We start from the raw sequence: 16,710 nt of genomic DNA, 5'->3' as shown, positions 1-16,710 counted from the left end.
CTTTTCAAACTTGGAAACTGTCCTATCTGTAAACAAATCACTAGCCTACAAGGACAGATCATTTACCTAGGGTCTGTAATCCGTGCTCTTCGGGCAGAAATTAGGTGTCCAGTTCAGCCCCTCTACTCTAGTAAGCCTCCCTGCTATCAGCCCCCTTTACCACAAAGATCCTGCAGGAAAAGGGCAGTGTGGACAACCGTGGGATCTGGCAGGGTGAGAGCTGTGAACCATAAACACAAAGCTTTCGCTGTGTCCCTGCACAACAGCTACAGTGCCCTTGCTGACCTTAATAGGGACATTAAGGAGACTGGTAAAGGTATTTGTGAAGATAACTCAAATAAGCAGGGGATTGTGGTCCGAGATGAACAACTAGATTTTGACAGGGAGAAGTGTGAATCAGGTATTGCACATCAGTCATGCAAGAATAGAAAGGCTCCCAAAAAGAGAAGCTACCTTCTGGTAGGTGATTCAATTATAAGGGATGTAAATTTAGGAAAGGACACAGAGGCTTTGAAAGAGGTCAGGTGTCTTCCAGGTGCTACTGCCAGTAGGGACAAGAAGCGTATTTCTAAAATAATCAAGAATGGCAGCAAGGACTGTGATGTGGAGGCTATTGTACATCTTGGCACTAATGATCTGTCCCAAAAAGATGTACTCTCTGTGCAGAATGATTTCCAGAGCTTGGGGAAGGAACTTAGCAGAATAGGCTGTAGGCTTACTTTCTCAGAGGTTTTACCAGTGTATAAGGAGCAAAACGGAAAAGGCCAGCGCATAGCACAATTCAATATGTGGCTAAAGGAGTGGTGTAAAGGGGAAGGCTTCGGATATATTAGTCACGATGTCAGTAGCTGGTCCAATCAAAAGATGTACAAAAGAGATGGTTTGCATCCATCAAAAAAAGGGACTGAGTTACTCGGCTATAAATTCACAGATTTTCTGGAGGGAAATTTAAACTAAACAGCAGGGACAGGGAGTTAATTGATATGGAACAACCCTGTCCCCGGCAATTTAAAAACTATAGGGCTATCAGTGCATGTAGCATAGATGTGTGTGTGGACAAGAATACCAACCTTGCTACCAATCAAAATGAAGCCTCTAATAGCGAGTGCCACATAAAGTGCACTAACCAAATAGGTGGTAAGACAATAGGGGAACTCAGGCACCACACAGGTTATGTAGAAAGGAAACACAGGGCCACCCACAAAGGACTCAAATGTTTATACACCAATGCACAGAGTATGAACAGCAAACAGGGTGAACTAGAAATTCAGGTTAACGAGGGCAGATACGATATTGTTGCCATTACGGAAACATGGTGGGATGAAACTCACACATGGAACACACAGCTAGAGGGATTTAAATTATTTAAAAGAAACAGACCAAATAAAAGAGGAGGTGGAGTTGCTCTCTATATAAGAAATAACTACATCTCCACAGAAATAGAGTACAACAATGATAAAAACTGTCTTGAATGCATTTGGGTCAATATAAAAGGGGGGGGGGGAAATGACATTGCCATAGGTGTATACTACAGACCACCCAACCAAACAGAGGAAATAGATGAACTTTTTGCTAGTCAGCTAACTAAGGTATGTAGGAAGCACACCACAATAGTAATGGGGGACTTTAACTACCCTGACATCAACTGGGAGACAAACTCCGCACCAAGTGGAAGATCAAACAGGTTCCTGGCAAACCTAGCAGACAACTTTGTCTCCCAAAAAGTAGAGAAGGGAACTAGGGGATTAGCCATTTTGGATCTAATTCTCACTAACAGAGATGAAATGATAGACGGTGTTGAAGCCATAGGAACCCTGGGAGGAAGTGATCATGCAATATTAGAATTCAACATTATAGAAGCACAACCAATAGAACACAGTCAAACTAGAGTCTTGGACTTCAAGAGAGCTAATTTCAATAAACTTAGAGAGGGCTTGGGAAGGATTCCATGGATGAGAATCCTCAAGGGGAAAACAACTCAAGAAGCTTGGGAAATTTTGAAAAATGAGATAATAAAAGCACAGTCTAGCACAATACCAACAAAGAGGAAAAATAACAGCTCTCAAAAGAAACCAGCATGGCTGCATAAAGAACTCTCTGACAAATTGAAAGATAAAAAGGACAAGTACAGAAAGTGGAAAGAGGGGAACATAACTAAGTCAGAATATCAGCAAATAGCCCGAGCCTGCAAAGATGAAGTGAAGAAAGCCAAGGCTCAAAATGAACTAAGGCTTGCGACCAAAGTCAAAAATAACAAAAAAAGCTTCTTTCAACATGTAAAAAACAAGAAAAAAGTGAAGGAAATGATTGGTCCATTAGTGGGTGGAAGTGGCAAGAAGGTGACAAGCAACAGGGAGAAAGCAGAACTATTTAACTCATTTTTTGCATCTGTCTTTACACAAAGGGAAAAAACAGACCAACCTATCAAAAATAGTGCCATAAAAAACAAAACAGAAACACAAGTTAAGATAGGCAAGAAAATGGTTAGGAGCACCTGTCCAGCCTAGATGAGTTCAAATCGCCAGGACCAGATGGATTACACCCCAGAGTTCTCAAGGAACTGGCAGATGTGATATCGGAGCCACTGAACTATATTTTTCAAAGATCCTGGAACACAGGGGAACTACCAGAGGACTGGAAAAGAGCTGATGTAGTTCCCATCCTCAAAAAAGGAAAAAAAATGGATCCAGGAAATTACAGACCTATCAGCCTGACCTCAATACCTGGGAAGATCCTGGAAAAGATAATCAAACAACGAATCAACGAACACCTAGAGGCAAACAAAGTCATTACTAAAAGCCAACATGGGTTTGTCAAAAATAGATCATGCCAGACAAATCTTATTGCATTCTTTGACCAAGTGACAAAATTAGTGGATCAGAGGAATGCTGTGGACATAATTTACTTGGACTTCAGTAAGGCATTTGATAAAGTAGATCACAACCTACTACTTGACAAGATAGAAAAATGTGGGGTAGACAGAACCACCACCAGATGGATCCGTAGCTGGCTGACCGGCCGTACTCAGCGAGTGGTCCTCAATGGAACTGCATCTATATGGAGGGAAGTGTGTAGTGGGGTGCCCCAGGGCTCTGTTCTGGGCCCAGTACTCTTCAACATCTTCATCAACGATTTGGATGAAGGGATAGATGGGGAACTCATCAAATTTGCAGATGACACCAAGCTGGCAGGATTAGCCAACACTCCAGAAGACAGGCTTCAGGTACAGAAGGATCTGGACAGACTTGAACACTGGGCACTAACTAACAAAATGAAATTCAATGGTGAAAAAAGCAAGGTTCTACATTTAGGCAAGAAAAACCAAATGCACAAGTACAGCATAGGTGGCACCATGCTCAATAGTAGTAACTGTGAGAGGGACCTCGGAGTCCTAGTAGACAATCAGTTAAATATGAGCCAGCAGTGTGCGGCAGCTGCCAAAAAGGCCAACACAGTACTAGGCTGCATTAACAGAGGGATAGAATCAAGATCACGCGAAGTATTAATACCACTCTTCAATGCCTTGGTAAGGCCACACTTGGAATACTGCATCCAGTTTTGGTCACCACGATGTAAAAAAGATGTTGAGACTCTAGAAAGAGTACAGAGAAGAGCAACAAAGATGATTAGGGGACTGGAGGCTAAAACATATAAGGAACGGTTGCTAGAATTGGGTATGTCTAGTTTAACGAAGAGAAGGACAAGGGGGGACATGATAGCAGTATTCCAATATCTCAGGGGCTGCCATAAAGAAGAGGGAATTAAGCTATTTTCCAAAGCACCTGAAGGCAGGACAAGAAGCAACGGGTGGAAACTAATCAAGGAGAGAAGCAACCTAGAACTAAGGAGAAACTTCCTGACAGTGAGAACAATTAATCAGTGGAACAGCTTGCCTCCAGAAGCAGTAAATGCTCCAACACTGGAAGTTTTTAAGAAGAGACTGGACAGCCATTTGTCCGAAATGGTGTAGGGTTTCCTGCCCGAGCAGGGGGTTGGACTAGATGACCTCCAAGGTCCCTTCCAACTTTACTATTATTATTATTATTATTATTATTATTATTATTATTATTATTATTATTGTTATTGTTATTGTTATTGTTATTGTTATTATTATTATTATTAAATCCCCAAAATTAATAGAATTAATGGAAGCTGCTAAAAATGTTTTTATCCAAGCTATGATGATTATATCCCCTTTCACATCCTGTATACTTTGATTTTCATTGGTATCATCTGTCCCATATGTTTACATTATTTAAAAAATGCATTTTGTGGGAAATTTTAAACATACCCTTTTTCTCTTCTGAGAAGTGGAAGATAAAACAAATTTAAGCTTATTTTGGCATTGGGGATAGGCATATACTGTACATGATTTTTAGATTCATACAATACCCCAAAACCAGGATTATATAATTCCTTATTTTGGAATGTTGATTCAAAGATGATTCATATGCAGAAATAGCTGTTTTCAAATCAGACCGAACATCTGAACTGCCCTAATAAAGTTTGAATATCCAGTTTGAACTGCATAATATATAAAATATATAATATAAAATGCATTATCTACCTCAATTACAAATGACTGTGGACAGTTTACAAAATATAAAACATGACTAATAATAGTAGATATGATGATAGAACAGTTGCAGTAAAATTCAGAATTATTTGACAAATTCTGCAGATCTGAATTTTGTTTTATTCAGACTTCCCCAGTATTGAAAAGAAATAAGAGTATCTAATCTTTTGTTTTGCATGAGTATAAATAACAATAAGTTATTTATACTCAGATATTACCTTACAATGAAAATGAGGGAGTATATACCTTAATTTTGTTGCTTGGGTCACCTTATTTCTAATAAGAATAACCTCTTTTTTAGCCTTTTATCATTTATCATGAAACAGGTTATGGGCTTCTTAACTGCAGGGATATAACTTCTATTGGGAGAGAAATGATAACAATTTGTATAGCTAAATTCAGAAGGATATCTTTATACACAAAAGTTCATTTCCTTAAACAAAAACCTATTAAAAGTGTATATGCTTTTTAAATGAAATACACAGTTTAGAAATAAGGGCTAGGCATAAAAACCTGTTTAGCATACAAGAATCTCCAGGGTGTTGGCATTGCTCTTTAATAACATCCATATATATTATTACAGCAAACTGAAATCTTATACAATGTCTTTCTATCACATTCAGAAGATGAGGGGATTGTACCATTGCTTCAGGCAACATCAAAGAATTTACATAATGACAGAGAGAAATTGTGTCACAACCTTGACCTACAATTCTCAGCTGCATTATATCAGCTTTCTTTTAGATATTTTAATTGACAGACTTTGTCTCAATCAAATAAAGTCATAATACATTCAGCAAATATATATTTATGGAGTTCTTTACACACTTGTCAAACCTTTGTTTGCCAGGCCTGTAATGAAGAATTCACTTTTCTTTTGGCTTGTCAAGGCAGCTTGTATCTGAAGTGGAAGTTTTGGGCTTTGGAAACAGCCTGAAACATTTTTATGCTTTCACTTTATAATCTGGTTTATATTTGAAGGAGATTTCCACTCACGTCTCTTTATAAATATTTAGGAGGCTATTCACCCATGTTTTTAACAAGTTAAGTTCTGCTGCAGGGGAAGTGAGATAAAGGAGTGATACCTAACATTACTTGCTGATCCAGATGAAAAAAGTGTGAAAAGCTTTACAGAACTAAGAACATGTGATTTGTGAAGGGAAGAAGCTGGGAGAAAGTATATTTTATAGTTCTATAGAAACACAGAATGTTTTATCTAATAGTATATCACAACAGAGATGGAAAGTGTCTGTCTGAATAGGCAAGGAGGAATGATTTAACCAACTGAGGGCATGTCTACACAATCACCAATTCTACTCCCCAAAAGCAGTAAAAAATGATCCACATCTTCCCAAATCTGTAATTTACTTCCATTCTCGAGAAACTGCAGTTTGTTCCCATACTTACAAAAATCCAATAAGTTCTTATGAAGGAGAATTACAAAGCAGTCAAGCCACCCCTTCTTTCAAAAGACCTGCTTGAATAGTTGAAAGTCAGGAATTGAAAAAGGGTGAAGCGAGTGTCTTGGAAATAGATAAAAAGATCCTTCATAAAGTCAGTAGAGCCAGGTTGCCAAAAAAGTATCAGCTTTGCTCCACTTTCAAGAGAAACAGATGAGGCTGACTCAGCTATTGAAACCAACTAATCACATAGGTTTTAAACTGGTACCAGGTTGGTGCAGAGATCTCATGTGGAAGGTCTCTAGTTGAAAGGATCTTAATTGGGAATGGTAATAAGAATTTAGGAAAATCAGAAATTCATTTCCACCTCAGATTTTCATAAAGACTCTGAGGAATGTTCAAAACTGATTAAGACAGCAATACTTCCTTATCCTAAGGTTAAATGTGTTTGCCAGCATTCAGTTTTTCAACCAGAGGATCATATTTATAGTTATGCACCTATAAATGCATCACATGTATAAATGTGATGGTGGAAATGACAAATATTTATTATTTTTAAATCCATAATTTTGTTTGTGTGTTCTTTTGTGGCTATCAAATATCCAAAAGGGTACTTGAAAATTTACAAGTAAGGGCTCTCACTTCAGTTCCTGTGATTGGTAAGAGCATCTGAGCTATTCTTACAGAGGTAGCCAATCGCACTGAGCCGATCATGCATTAACCCTGGGAGGAAAATCTTAAACTTATGAGGCAACTTGTTCCATGATTAATTGTTCTAATTGTCAGGAAATATCTCCTTAGTTCTAGGTTGGTTTTCTCCTTGATTCATTTATATCCTTTGTTTTATGTCCTGCCTTTAGGTCCTTTGGAGAATAGACTGACCATTCTTCCTTGTGGCAGCCCCTCAGAGACAAGGAAAAAGTGAGTAGACAAGTTCTTGGAAATCTCTCTGGATAAGGAGAGGATGAGAAATAATCTACATGTGCTCTGGATGGCTGTTCCTCATGAGGACACTGCAGGACTTTCCATGGGTTTGAGAGTAGAGTTTTCTCACAACATGGTGGCGCACTTTAAAGAACACTAGGTTTGCAAACCTCACTTTCTAAACACTTTCAGAAATTGCCTATTAATCATTTTAAAAGTAGTAAAGACCTTCAGAAGAACAGATTTGAAAGTATTTATCTTCAACTCTGAATAAAAAATTATAATATAACTTAAAGATTCTGAAATAACAGCCAAAAACTAAATAAAATGTTGATCTAAAAGAGTTATAACAGACTAAAGGTTCAGCTACATTTGGAATATTGAAACTTTTATAGCAAAATTTTGGAATTAAGCATAAAGAACAAGCAGATTATCTTGAAAAATAGATCTTTGGACACCTGGGAAATTATTTGGGTGAGAAATGTCAAATTTACACAAGCACAGAACTTAAGGGAGAATTTTTATAAAATGTTTTATAGATGGCACCTTGATCCACAAAAAATGTCTTTTATGTACCCTGACTTACAACCTAAATGTTGGAGATGTGGTTGTATGGATGCTACTTATTATCATATTTGGTGGTCGTGCAGAGAGATAAAAGCATTCTGGATTAAGATATGGTGGAATATCCAGAGAATTTTTAAAAGGAGGGTAAAATTTACTCCACAATTATTTTTGTTAGGTATAGTTACTGATTGTGACACAAAGGAGGTTATATTGATGTTAAACTTGATAACAGCTGCGAGGCTGTTAGTAGGACAATATTGGAAGAAGGAATCTTTGCCTACATTGCAGGAATGGTTTCTTAAAGTGTCTCATTTGGCGGAAATGGCAAAGATTTCGGCTTTCTTAAAGGGACAAACGCAAGAGAAATTTCTTGCTGTTTGGGATAAATGGATAAAATTCATACAATTTAAATTTGATATAAAAAAATATATAGTTTTTTCATAATTTTTAACTTTATATATATATATATATTTTCTATTTTATATTCTTTTTTAATAATTTTTTTTAACTTTTTCTTTAATTAAGCCTATATTCTGCTCTGGGAGGTCCTGGGGGGGGGGAAAGGGGGGTTTGGGTAGGGGTGGGGGAAGGGAGGTTTTGTTGGGTAATGTTTGTTTTTTATTTGTATATGTTGTTTTTTGTTTTTGTATTTGTTTCTTATTTTTTGTAAAATTTATAAAACTCTTTAATTAAAAAAAAAAAGAAAAATAGATCTTTGGAGTTTTTTGGAAGACATAAAAAAGAGAAGTAATTTTATGATGATGTGATGAAGAAGAAATTGTTTTGCAATTGGTAATCTTTACCATACAGAGGGTGAAGAATCATTAAATTTATTTATGCTTGTGATGAAGGTTGGAAGTCACTCTTTTATGTTTTTTTATTATATTCTCAATTTTTCTTTTTTCCTTGCAGTTTTATTGTTTCTCATCTCTTTAGTTTGCATTAGATTTTACCATTATAGTCAACATTCCCAATACCTTTATATATTAAAAGAGAAAAATAAAAGAAAAAAATAACCTGCCAGCTCTTTCTTTCAATTATCTGCATGAAAGCATTCCCTCTCACTCAAGAATTTTTACTGATACAGGCACTTTCCCCATCCTCAGATCTCCCTTGAAACAGATTGTATTTTCTAATTTCTGACTGAAATGCTTCCTCATAGTCCCACCCTAGCAATCATTTATACTGCAGATGTATTCCTTTAAAATTCACTCAACACAGATCAGCTGATTTTGCATTAAAACAAACCTCCTCCCTAGCTCCTGCACTTTATCTCAAGGACAAAGATTGGATTTACTTAATCAAATCTGTCTCTGGGATAAAGTCACTAAGAACAAATACAGCAAACGTAGAGGAGTGGCAAGGAAGTCTGAATAATTATTGGCTTCATTCTGAATTGGTTTCATTTTTTTATTTTTTTTTTGCATAGAAGCCACAGGTAGTAAAATGAAGTGACATCATCTTGTGAGAATCAACTTCCCTAAAAGGAGCAGCCAATAGTGTGAAAGGTTATTTTGCCACCTGTTTAAAAAGCCCTCATGCACTTTTTGTTGTTACACAGGTTAACTGTTTTTATTGTTTGAATATAAATCATTCTGAGCACAAGTCAGGGTCAAGGCAAGGATGTGTGCCACAACCACATTTGTACAAAACAAAAGGGATTTTTATTGTGGTCCTGTGACTACCATCTTTCTCATTTTAATTCCCCTACCTAGTGAAGTAAAACACAGTTATAAGGACATCTTGTTTATGAGAAAGAAGTCTAAAATGAATCATTCTAAGTCCTCCATTTTTTTTTTCCATAATGTGTCCTCCTAGTTTGGTTCTCATCCAAGGTAGGAGTTCTGACATGCCAAGTGCTCCCCACCCTGAAAGTCTGAGTCTGATATAGTGTGTGTCAAGTGAAGATATTTTTTTGTCATGATGATGAACACTTTCATTTAATGAAGTGGATATTTTCTGCAATTAGGTGCTGCATCATTATGTCAATCACCAAACAAGATGCTTTGCTTTCTGAGATAACAGTGTTTGCTCACAGCTACTGTAAAGTAAGATGAAGTGTTTTCCTGCTCTGTGCATAAACAGAAGGAGATAATTAAAGAAACCTTAAGATAAAACACATAGAGGATCTTTATAATTAAAGACCCCCATTTTAATACATCAGTCATCTAGTAATTAGTAATTTAATAGCAGCTGTCTAAAAGTTTAGCAAGGTATCTTTATGAGATAATGTTTTTGTCTGTCATATTTCAGGCTTTCATTATTTAAAATTATATTTACAAACATGGTTAGTTTTATCTGGCCACACTTAAGCAGGGTGCATGGCTTTTGACCATACCAAGCTTAAAATGTTGTCAAATGTCTTTTGATGTTTTAGTTTCTCCTATTTTGTTTTTGAATATTCTTTATCCTTGTAAAGCTCTTTGTGAAGTGTCTTTCTCCCCACCCTCATATGATACTCCTAGAACGGAGGTATCAAACTCGCAACATCACGATGTGTCACAATGTATCGCAACTTGTCATTGATGGCAATGGGGTAGGTGAGGTTTTGCTATGATGCATCCGGCCTGCAGGCCGGCAGTTTGACACCCCTGTCCTAGAAGATTAAGAGGATCTAATCAAGTTTTGGTCTTTTTTTTTAATGGGTAATGTTTTTAGTTTGATATGGGAAATATAAGAGAGAAATCTGTTTTGAGAAGTTATAGAAGTTATAGTGGATTATTGCATATGTCAAGTAAATTCTAAGTTCTACTTTAAAATGGAAATAGGATTGCAAACCTAAAGAGTCAATAAACAATAATAAAGGTCAACTATGCTGTGAAATCTCACAAAATGTATGGTGTTGTTATGTAATAAATGATGGACTGAAGTCTTGGAATTTGTTCATATTCTCTGCTTAGTATTCTCTGTGTATCAGCTAAAGTGATGAAGATAAGGTGGTTTGAGTCTTTGTTTTGACTCTGTATCCATATTGAAAATAATTTTGTTTTACCTCTCAATTCTGGTTCCTAGAGTTCAAAGTGTATAATTAGTTGACAGGTCTGCAGTTTTTCAACAGTAAACCAAACAAATGGAATACTGTAGAAATGAAACTGACAAAAGTCTGGTCATTTTTTTTTTAAAGGAACTGGCTTCAAAAAACCAAGGCAGAATAAGTTCCACTAACTTAGGTGATTTTTGCCTTTATTGCCCTTTATTCCCACAGCTGAGGCTTAATCATCTTTAGCTGTTCCAATTGAAATATTTACCACTTCTCTTTATTGCCTTTTTGTTTTGACATAGCTACGATCTAGTCAGTTTCTGTTGATCACTTGGAGTAGCTACAGGTACCATGGTACCTGGTCACAACTCTCCCTGACCATTTTGATTTGGGTTGCAGGACAACTGGACATCTTCCCAAATTATTCTGCTTTCCATATTGGGCAATATGCAGACACAGATTTAGTGCTCTATTAAACAATCACAAGTCTGTGATCAAGCTGAACTGGGAAAAAAGCTAGGTCCAATTGTGTAATGTAGAAAACTACATGTTTTTTGTTGCTTCTGCAAATAAGGGATTTCACAAATTATTACTTTGATGGAGAAGAAATGCTGCCATATTGCCTATTCCATTCCAGTTCTAAACTTATCTATGGGAGCCCATCTCAAGGACAGAACTATTCTAACTGCCAGCCCTACTTTTTCCTTATAGTATTAGTGAACAATGGGATTTTTTATCAGCAACTCCTTCTCATTTCACCTCATGTTTTCCATCAGTAAAGCTAATCTGGGCACAAGGTTAGGTCCCTTTCCCAGAATGCTGGACCCATGTTCAGAAATAGCTTGACTGACAAGTCAGAGAAACAGAACATTTCTGTGTCTATATCCTATTAGTCAGGAAACTTGACAAGTAGCTAAATACTCCAATGAAGCATCCACCTACACCAGGCATGTCAAACCCGTGATGTCACATGACGTTGTGCGATGTATCACAACTTTTTTCCCCATTGCCAGCAATGGGGTAAGTGCGGTTTTAGTATGATGCATCCAGCCCGTGGGCTGGCAGTTTGACATGCCTGACCTACACTTTTTCAATCCTTCCCCACTCGTTATTAGCAAGAACAAAGAGTAGTTGTTTTCCTATCAGAAAGTGACCCTTGATTCAGGGGAACTGAAACTGGAGTTCACCAGTTATTTTCCTTAACTATCCCACATTAAAATAGCACTGATTCTCAGCCTTGCTACTGTAGCAAAATTGGGACCCACAATAACGGTAACAAATTTTATATGATATATTTTTTACGACAGCTCAAAAACTCCTAGGTAGCACTTTAATGCAGCCATCTGGCTGTGTCTTATGTCATTCAAGATTTAATGTACCTTCTCCATGTCTTCCTTTACCCTCCTTAATTCTACAATTAAGAGCTCTAATTGCTATAGTATTATTTATTTAGTTATTTAGTTTGACTTAGGTGCCACCCACTTCCAATTTATTATTTTAATTAACTAAGAAAAACACTCCATCTGCTCCAATTCCCTTCCCATTTTGGCTCCCCTTTTTACACCTTCTTCAGTTCTAGAATATCCTTAAGGTGTAATGGCCAAAATTATCAAAATCCCTTTCCTGCTAACTCCAAGAGGAGAACAATGGGATTTTTCATCTTGTAATGCATTATTTTATACTTGATTACAGTGAACTGGATATGTCACTGAAGTTCACTCACTGAGTTTGGAGAGATAATTCTGGAACTCTCCACAATCCTATTTTGAATTTATTTATGGCTGATTTGTTATTACTGGGGATCATGGCTACTTTCTCAGTTCGAACGCCACATCATTGGCATAATACTTAAAAAGCAGGAGTCTGAATTAGCAGTGGGGTGGGACATCATGCATAACTTCTCATTTTCATAATTGCTCATTTATTTCTACTCTCATTTTCTAGTTTTTAACCAATTGCCAAAACATGAAGGATCCTGTCCTGTAATCCCAGCAATTCAGTTTGCTCAAAAGCCTTTATTGTAGTCAAAAGTCTTTTTGAAATGACAGTTGGATTCCTTCTAGTTCAAACCTTCCAAAAGGTATGTGGATAACCTTGGGAATAGATGGGAAGAGATACTGCCTATGAAAAAGAAACTCTGAAAGAATACAGGGAGTAAACTGTTGCTTTTCAGACCAAAATAAGTAAATAAGTTATTACTTACGTATATTCCCATAGCCCCTTTCTGCCATCCAGAGTTTCATTATCTTTTAAGAGTTGTTTAGACTATCTTTTATAAAATTGCATGTAGCCCTTATAAAGGTGTAGCAATCAGCAAGGTTGTTGCATTTGGGTCATGTCAGAAACCCTAGGATCATACCTGCCTTACAACATTGTGTCCCTGTGACTATTGGAGTGAACCATGAGAAGAATCCACTGCATAGGTCCTTCGACATGATTTATATATTTTCATGTTGTCCCATTTGCAAGGGCAAAGCTCTTATTCCAATTTTACTGTTGTGTGGAGCAGATAGACCTGCACTAATATTATACTGTATATGTGTGTAGCAAAAGTCTGAATCTCAGGCAAACAGATTATTATAGTGGTTTTTCAAATCCCCCCACCCCACCCCTCTTGTACCTCCTATTCATGTTTGCTTAAATTAAGATACATTCTTTCTCAAAGATTTCTTTATAGAATTATTCTGATATGCAGAGCCTCTTTCCCCTAGTCCTTGCTATTGTTGCTTGCAGAGTTTCAGAATGCCTGCACAGAAAAGGGATTTTAAAATATTTATCAGCTCAGGCACTGTCAGTTTTCTCCGGAGACTGTCACCTAGAGAAGTGATGTGGATGTAATGTCTTTTATTGGTATTGTTCCCATTAAATCAATTGCAGCTGACAGGGCTTGTTCAAAGAGCCATTGTGCCATTGGTATTCTGTGCAGAAAAGAATGACAATAATTATTGTTCTTGATAGGACCATTGCTTTCCAGTGGTACGTAGCCAACAGCTTTGGGCTAGATGTTTCATTTTTTTCAAAATGCTTCACTTAAATACTTCTATTTTTTTTTTAAAAAAAAGGTATATTTTCTCCCCAAACTACTTTTTGTTACATTGCTTTTCAACTACTATCTTTTTTGACTTTCTATTTGCTATATTTTCTCTTTTTTCTGGTTAAATTTCTAAAGCATAAAATTGATCTTCATCAGAGGGTATAAGCTTATTTATTGCAGCTGTGTCCATGCTAAGCCAATTTTGGCTGATTTGGCAGCTAATTACTCTCCATAACAATTTTTTTTAAATAAAAGGTCAATTGATCAATCTATTCAGTGGAAACTCCCTCAGATGACAGTGGAATCAAAGAAGGTTCACTGAGATTGGCTGGGCTGGCTATGCTGAACAGCAATGAGAACTTAAATCAAGGTTTTAAGATTTGTCATCCTTTTCATTGTTTCGTTTATTTATTTATATCCTTCCTTTATTATTATTTTTAGAAATAATTCAAGGCGGTGAACATATCTAATACCACTTCTTCCTCCTATTTTCCCCAAAACAAAAACCTTGTGAAGTGGGTTGGGCTGAGAGACTATGACTGGTCCAAAAATCAGCCAGCTGGCTTCTGCAAGGAAGAAAACACATGCATATGGGGGCAGGGAGAACAAGAGAGTGAAATAGCTGAAGATCTTTGCTTCCAGGAGGAAAAATGGGAAGAAGGGTTTGAGCACAAAGGAATGAAACCAGCTTCTGTTCCTTTTTAAGGAACAAGGGGAAAGGGGCTTATTGCTAGATCTAGCTTGAGAAAGGAGGGATCTTCATCACTGCTAAATAGAAGTTTGCAGCCACAATAACAAAACATAATTTTCCTGCAACTTTCCTGAGCAGCCCAGTGGCTGGCTGGCTGGCTTTATAATGAGTTTCAGCCAAAGAATGTAGAGGGATTGGCCTTTAGGACAGGAGAAAAAGCTGCTACAAAGACAAAGGTCAAATAAATGAGGTCCAACTCCAAGGTAAGAGTTAATATTTCATAGTAGCCCCTCCCTAGTTCACAAAAGATAAAGGGAGGGAGTGGGGAAGCACATTCAAACTTCCAATATGTTCCATATATATTCTCATAAATAGTATGGCATGGTAGGCAAGTATAGGAAAGCAACTGTGTAGATGTGCCGTAATACAGAAATGCATAACATTCCTAATGCATTACAGTAGACACAATCAATAAATAATACCCCAATCAAGGACTGCTAAACAATTTAACAGTAAACAGCTAACCAAACAACCACCAAGACCAGTCTCATCAACCCTGAGAGGACAAGCCTCCAGAATACGAAATAAGAGCAAACTCCACTCCCTGCTAGAACTGATGATACTGCCTACTTTGGTAATGAAACAATCTGCAAGAAAACTAGCAAGTTCAGACAGTATCAAGAAATGCATGGGAATGCATTTCTATCTTACAAGAGTGACATTCTATGGATCTAGATACAAATGCAGCTGTCAGTTAGCTTTTATATGGTCTTCAGTCCAATTTCAGATATCTTTTACAAGAAATCAACTATTGAATGAAAAAAATCTGATCTGCCTCTTCACAACTAGCGGGGGGGGGGGAAGTGGGAAGGTTGCTAGAGTGAAGAAGTAGGGATAACAGGGAAAAAATGTCAGGTAGAATAATGACCCAGCCACCCAACTTGTAGTGTGTTTCTCAACAGATTATTTTTGTAAAAATATTGACCTTGATCAAAATAAAACAAAACCTGGTCCATCCTAATTATGTGGAACATCTAGTGCAGACATGTCAAACTTGCGACGTCACATGACGTCATGCAATGTATCGGAACTTTTTCCCTATTGCCGGCAATGGGGTGGGCGCAGTTTCCCGGTGACGCGTCCGGCCCACGGGCCGGCAGTTTGAAACCCTTGATCTAATGGATTCAAAACATGCAGTAATTAGTGAGTGAACAAGTGGAGGGGACTTTCACATTAATAAGATACTTACAACTAGAAGAGAAACACTAGGAAAAGACCATTCAGCCATCTTCTTAAATGGTAAATATGCTACATACCTGTAAGCATTGCACAAGTCACAGAAAATGAAAGTCACTTTTGCTGGAAATCAATGTCCATTATTGAGAGAATATGGAGTTCTCCACAGACAGAATAAAGAGAAGGGACTTGGATGGTGAAGCAGCTGACTGTATGTAGTGGCTGTACAAAGATGATAATCCAAGTAAATCAAACTTAAATTGTTTCAAACAATGGATGAGAAAGATGACAGTGTGTCTAAGGAGCAACAAGTTGAAGAACCTTGCTTTGCAAAGCTATTTATTGAGTTCTCTTATACTTCCAGCAACAAGAAACCTTTAATATAGTAAAAATATCCATTCTTCCATCCTGCCTCTCCAAGCGTGGGCTATGTGTATTTTGAAGATTAAATTTTATCAAGAAGAAACTTAGATTATGAATATATCCTTCTCCAACTTCAGTATTATAGTTGAAATGATTTTTTATTAGCAAAGAATAAGTTAGTGGATTAACAAAGCACCTTAAAATAGACTTGTATTCATAGTTCTATTCATGTAAATTGATTCATTGAATCATAACAATGCTCTATAGTATGTCCCATCAGCTGTAATATTTTTCCCTTTGATTCCTACTATGATGTCTTTGTTATTCTGCCAAACACCTTTTTTTTTCCAAACTCGTTTTGTAAGAAAAGTCTTACTTGGTTTATTGATGCTGCTATCCTTCATGCTATCAGAGATTACTGGAAGCTTTACGCAGCTTCAGTCATGCATATCTTCCTTCTGCAGACTTCAAAATAGGTCACTTTCCCTGGCTTTATGCTTCTGATCACTGCAAGAACGTGAAGAAAAAATGTGTGTAAAATCAGACCAAATCTACTTACAACTCTGTGAAACATGGCTCCATGCATGATGCATGTAGAATTGCCCTCTAAGATCTTTGGAATTTTAGACACAACATTTAGTCTCAGAGACCAAAAAAGTTGTATATTCTATTCATCTATAGAAGATAAGACAATGTGCCTTTTTTAATAAACACATCATTACTTTCTCATAGCAAGAGAAGATAGAAGCAAGTTCCAGTCTAGGGTAATGTTATCTTTACCTGAAAAATTTGGGGCTGCCTAGTATTGCTTAATGGTTGTGCATTTGATTAAAACATTTTTTTGGCCCCAATGTGTAAACAATAACTTAAGTAGTTATAGACATCATAAGTAATTATATACAAATTATTGTATTATTAGAAACATGTTGGGGAAGATTT

General features: G+C 36.9%; 1 long non-coding RNA gene across 1 annotated transcript in view; it reads right to left on the bottom strand.

The window, feature by feature from the left end:
* Window positions 1–16,276, bottom strand: part of LOC120318091 — a 42,778-nt gene extending 26,502 nt beyond the window's left edge. The window contains exon 1 of the long non-coding RNA XR_005559408.1: window positions 16,148–16,276. This is a non-coding gene — a long non-coding RNA (uncharacterized LOC120318091). The remainder of the gene's footprint in view (window positions 1–16,147) is intronic.
* Between the last annotated feature and the right edge of the window lie 434 nt (window positions 16,277–16,710).

Source organism: Crotalus tigris, unplaced genomic scaffold (assembly GCF_016545835.1).
Source record: "Crotalus tigris isolate CLP2741 ecotype Arizona unplaced genomic scaffold, ASM1654583v1 scf7180000020061.372373, whole genome shotgun sequence".
NCBI lineage: Eukaryota > Metazoa > Chordata > Lepidosauria > Squamata > Viperidae > Crotalus > Crotalus tigris.
The sequence above is the reverse complement of the archived record's forward strand: the minus strand, read 5'-3'. Positions and strand labels throughout refer to the sequence as shown.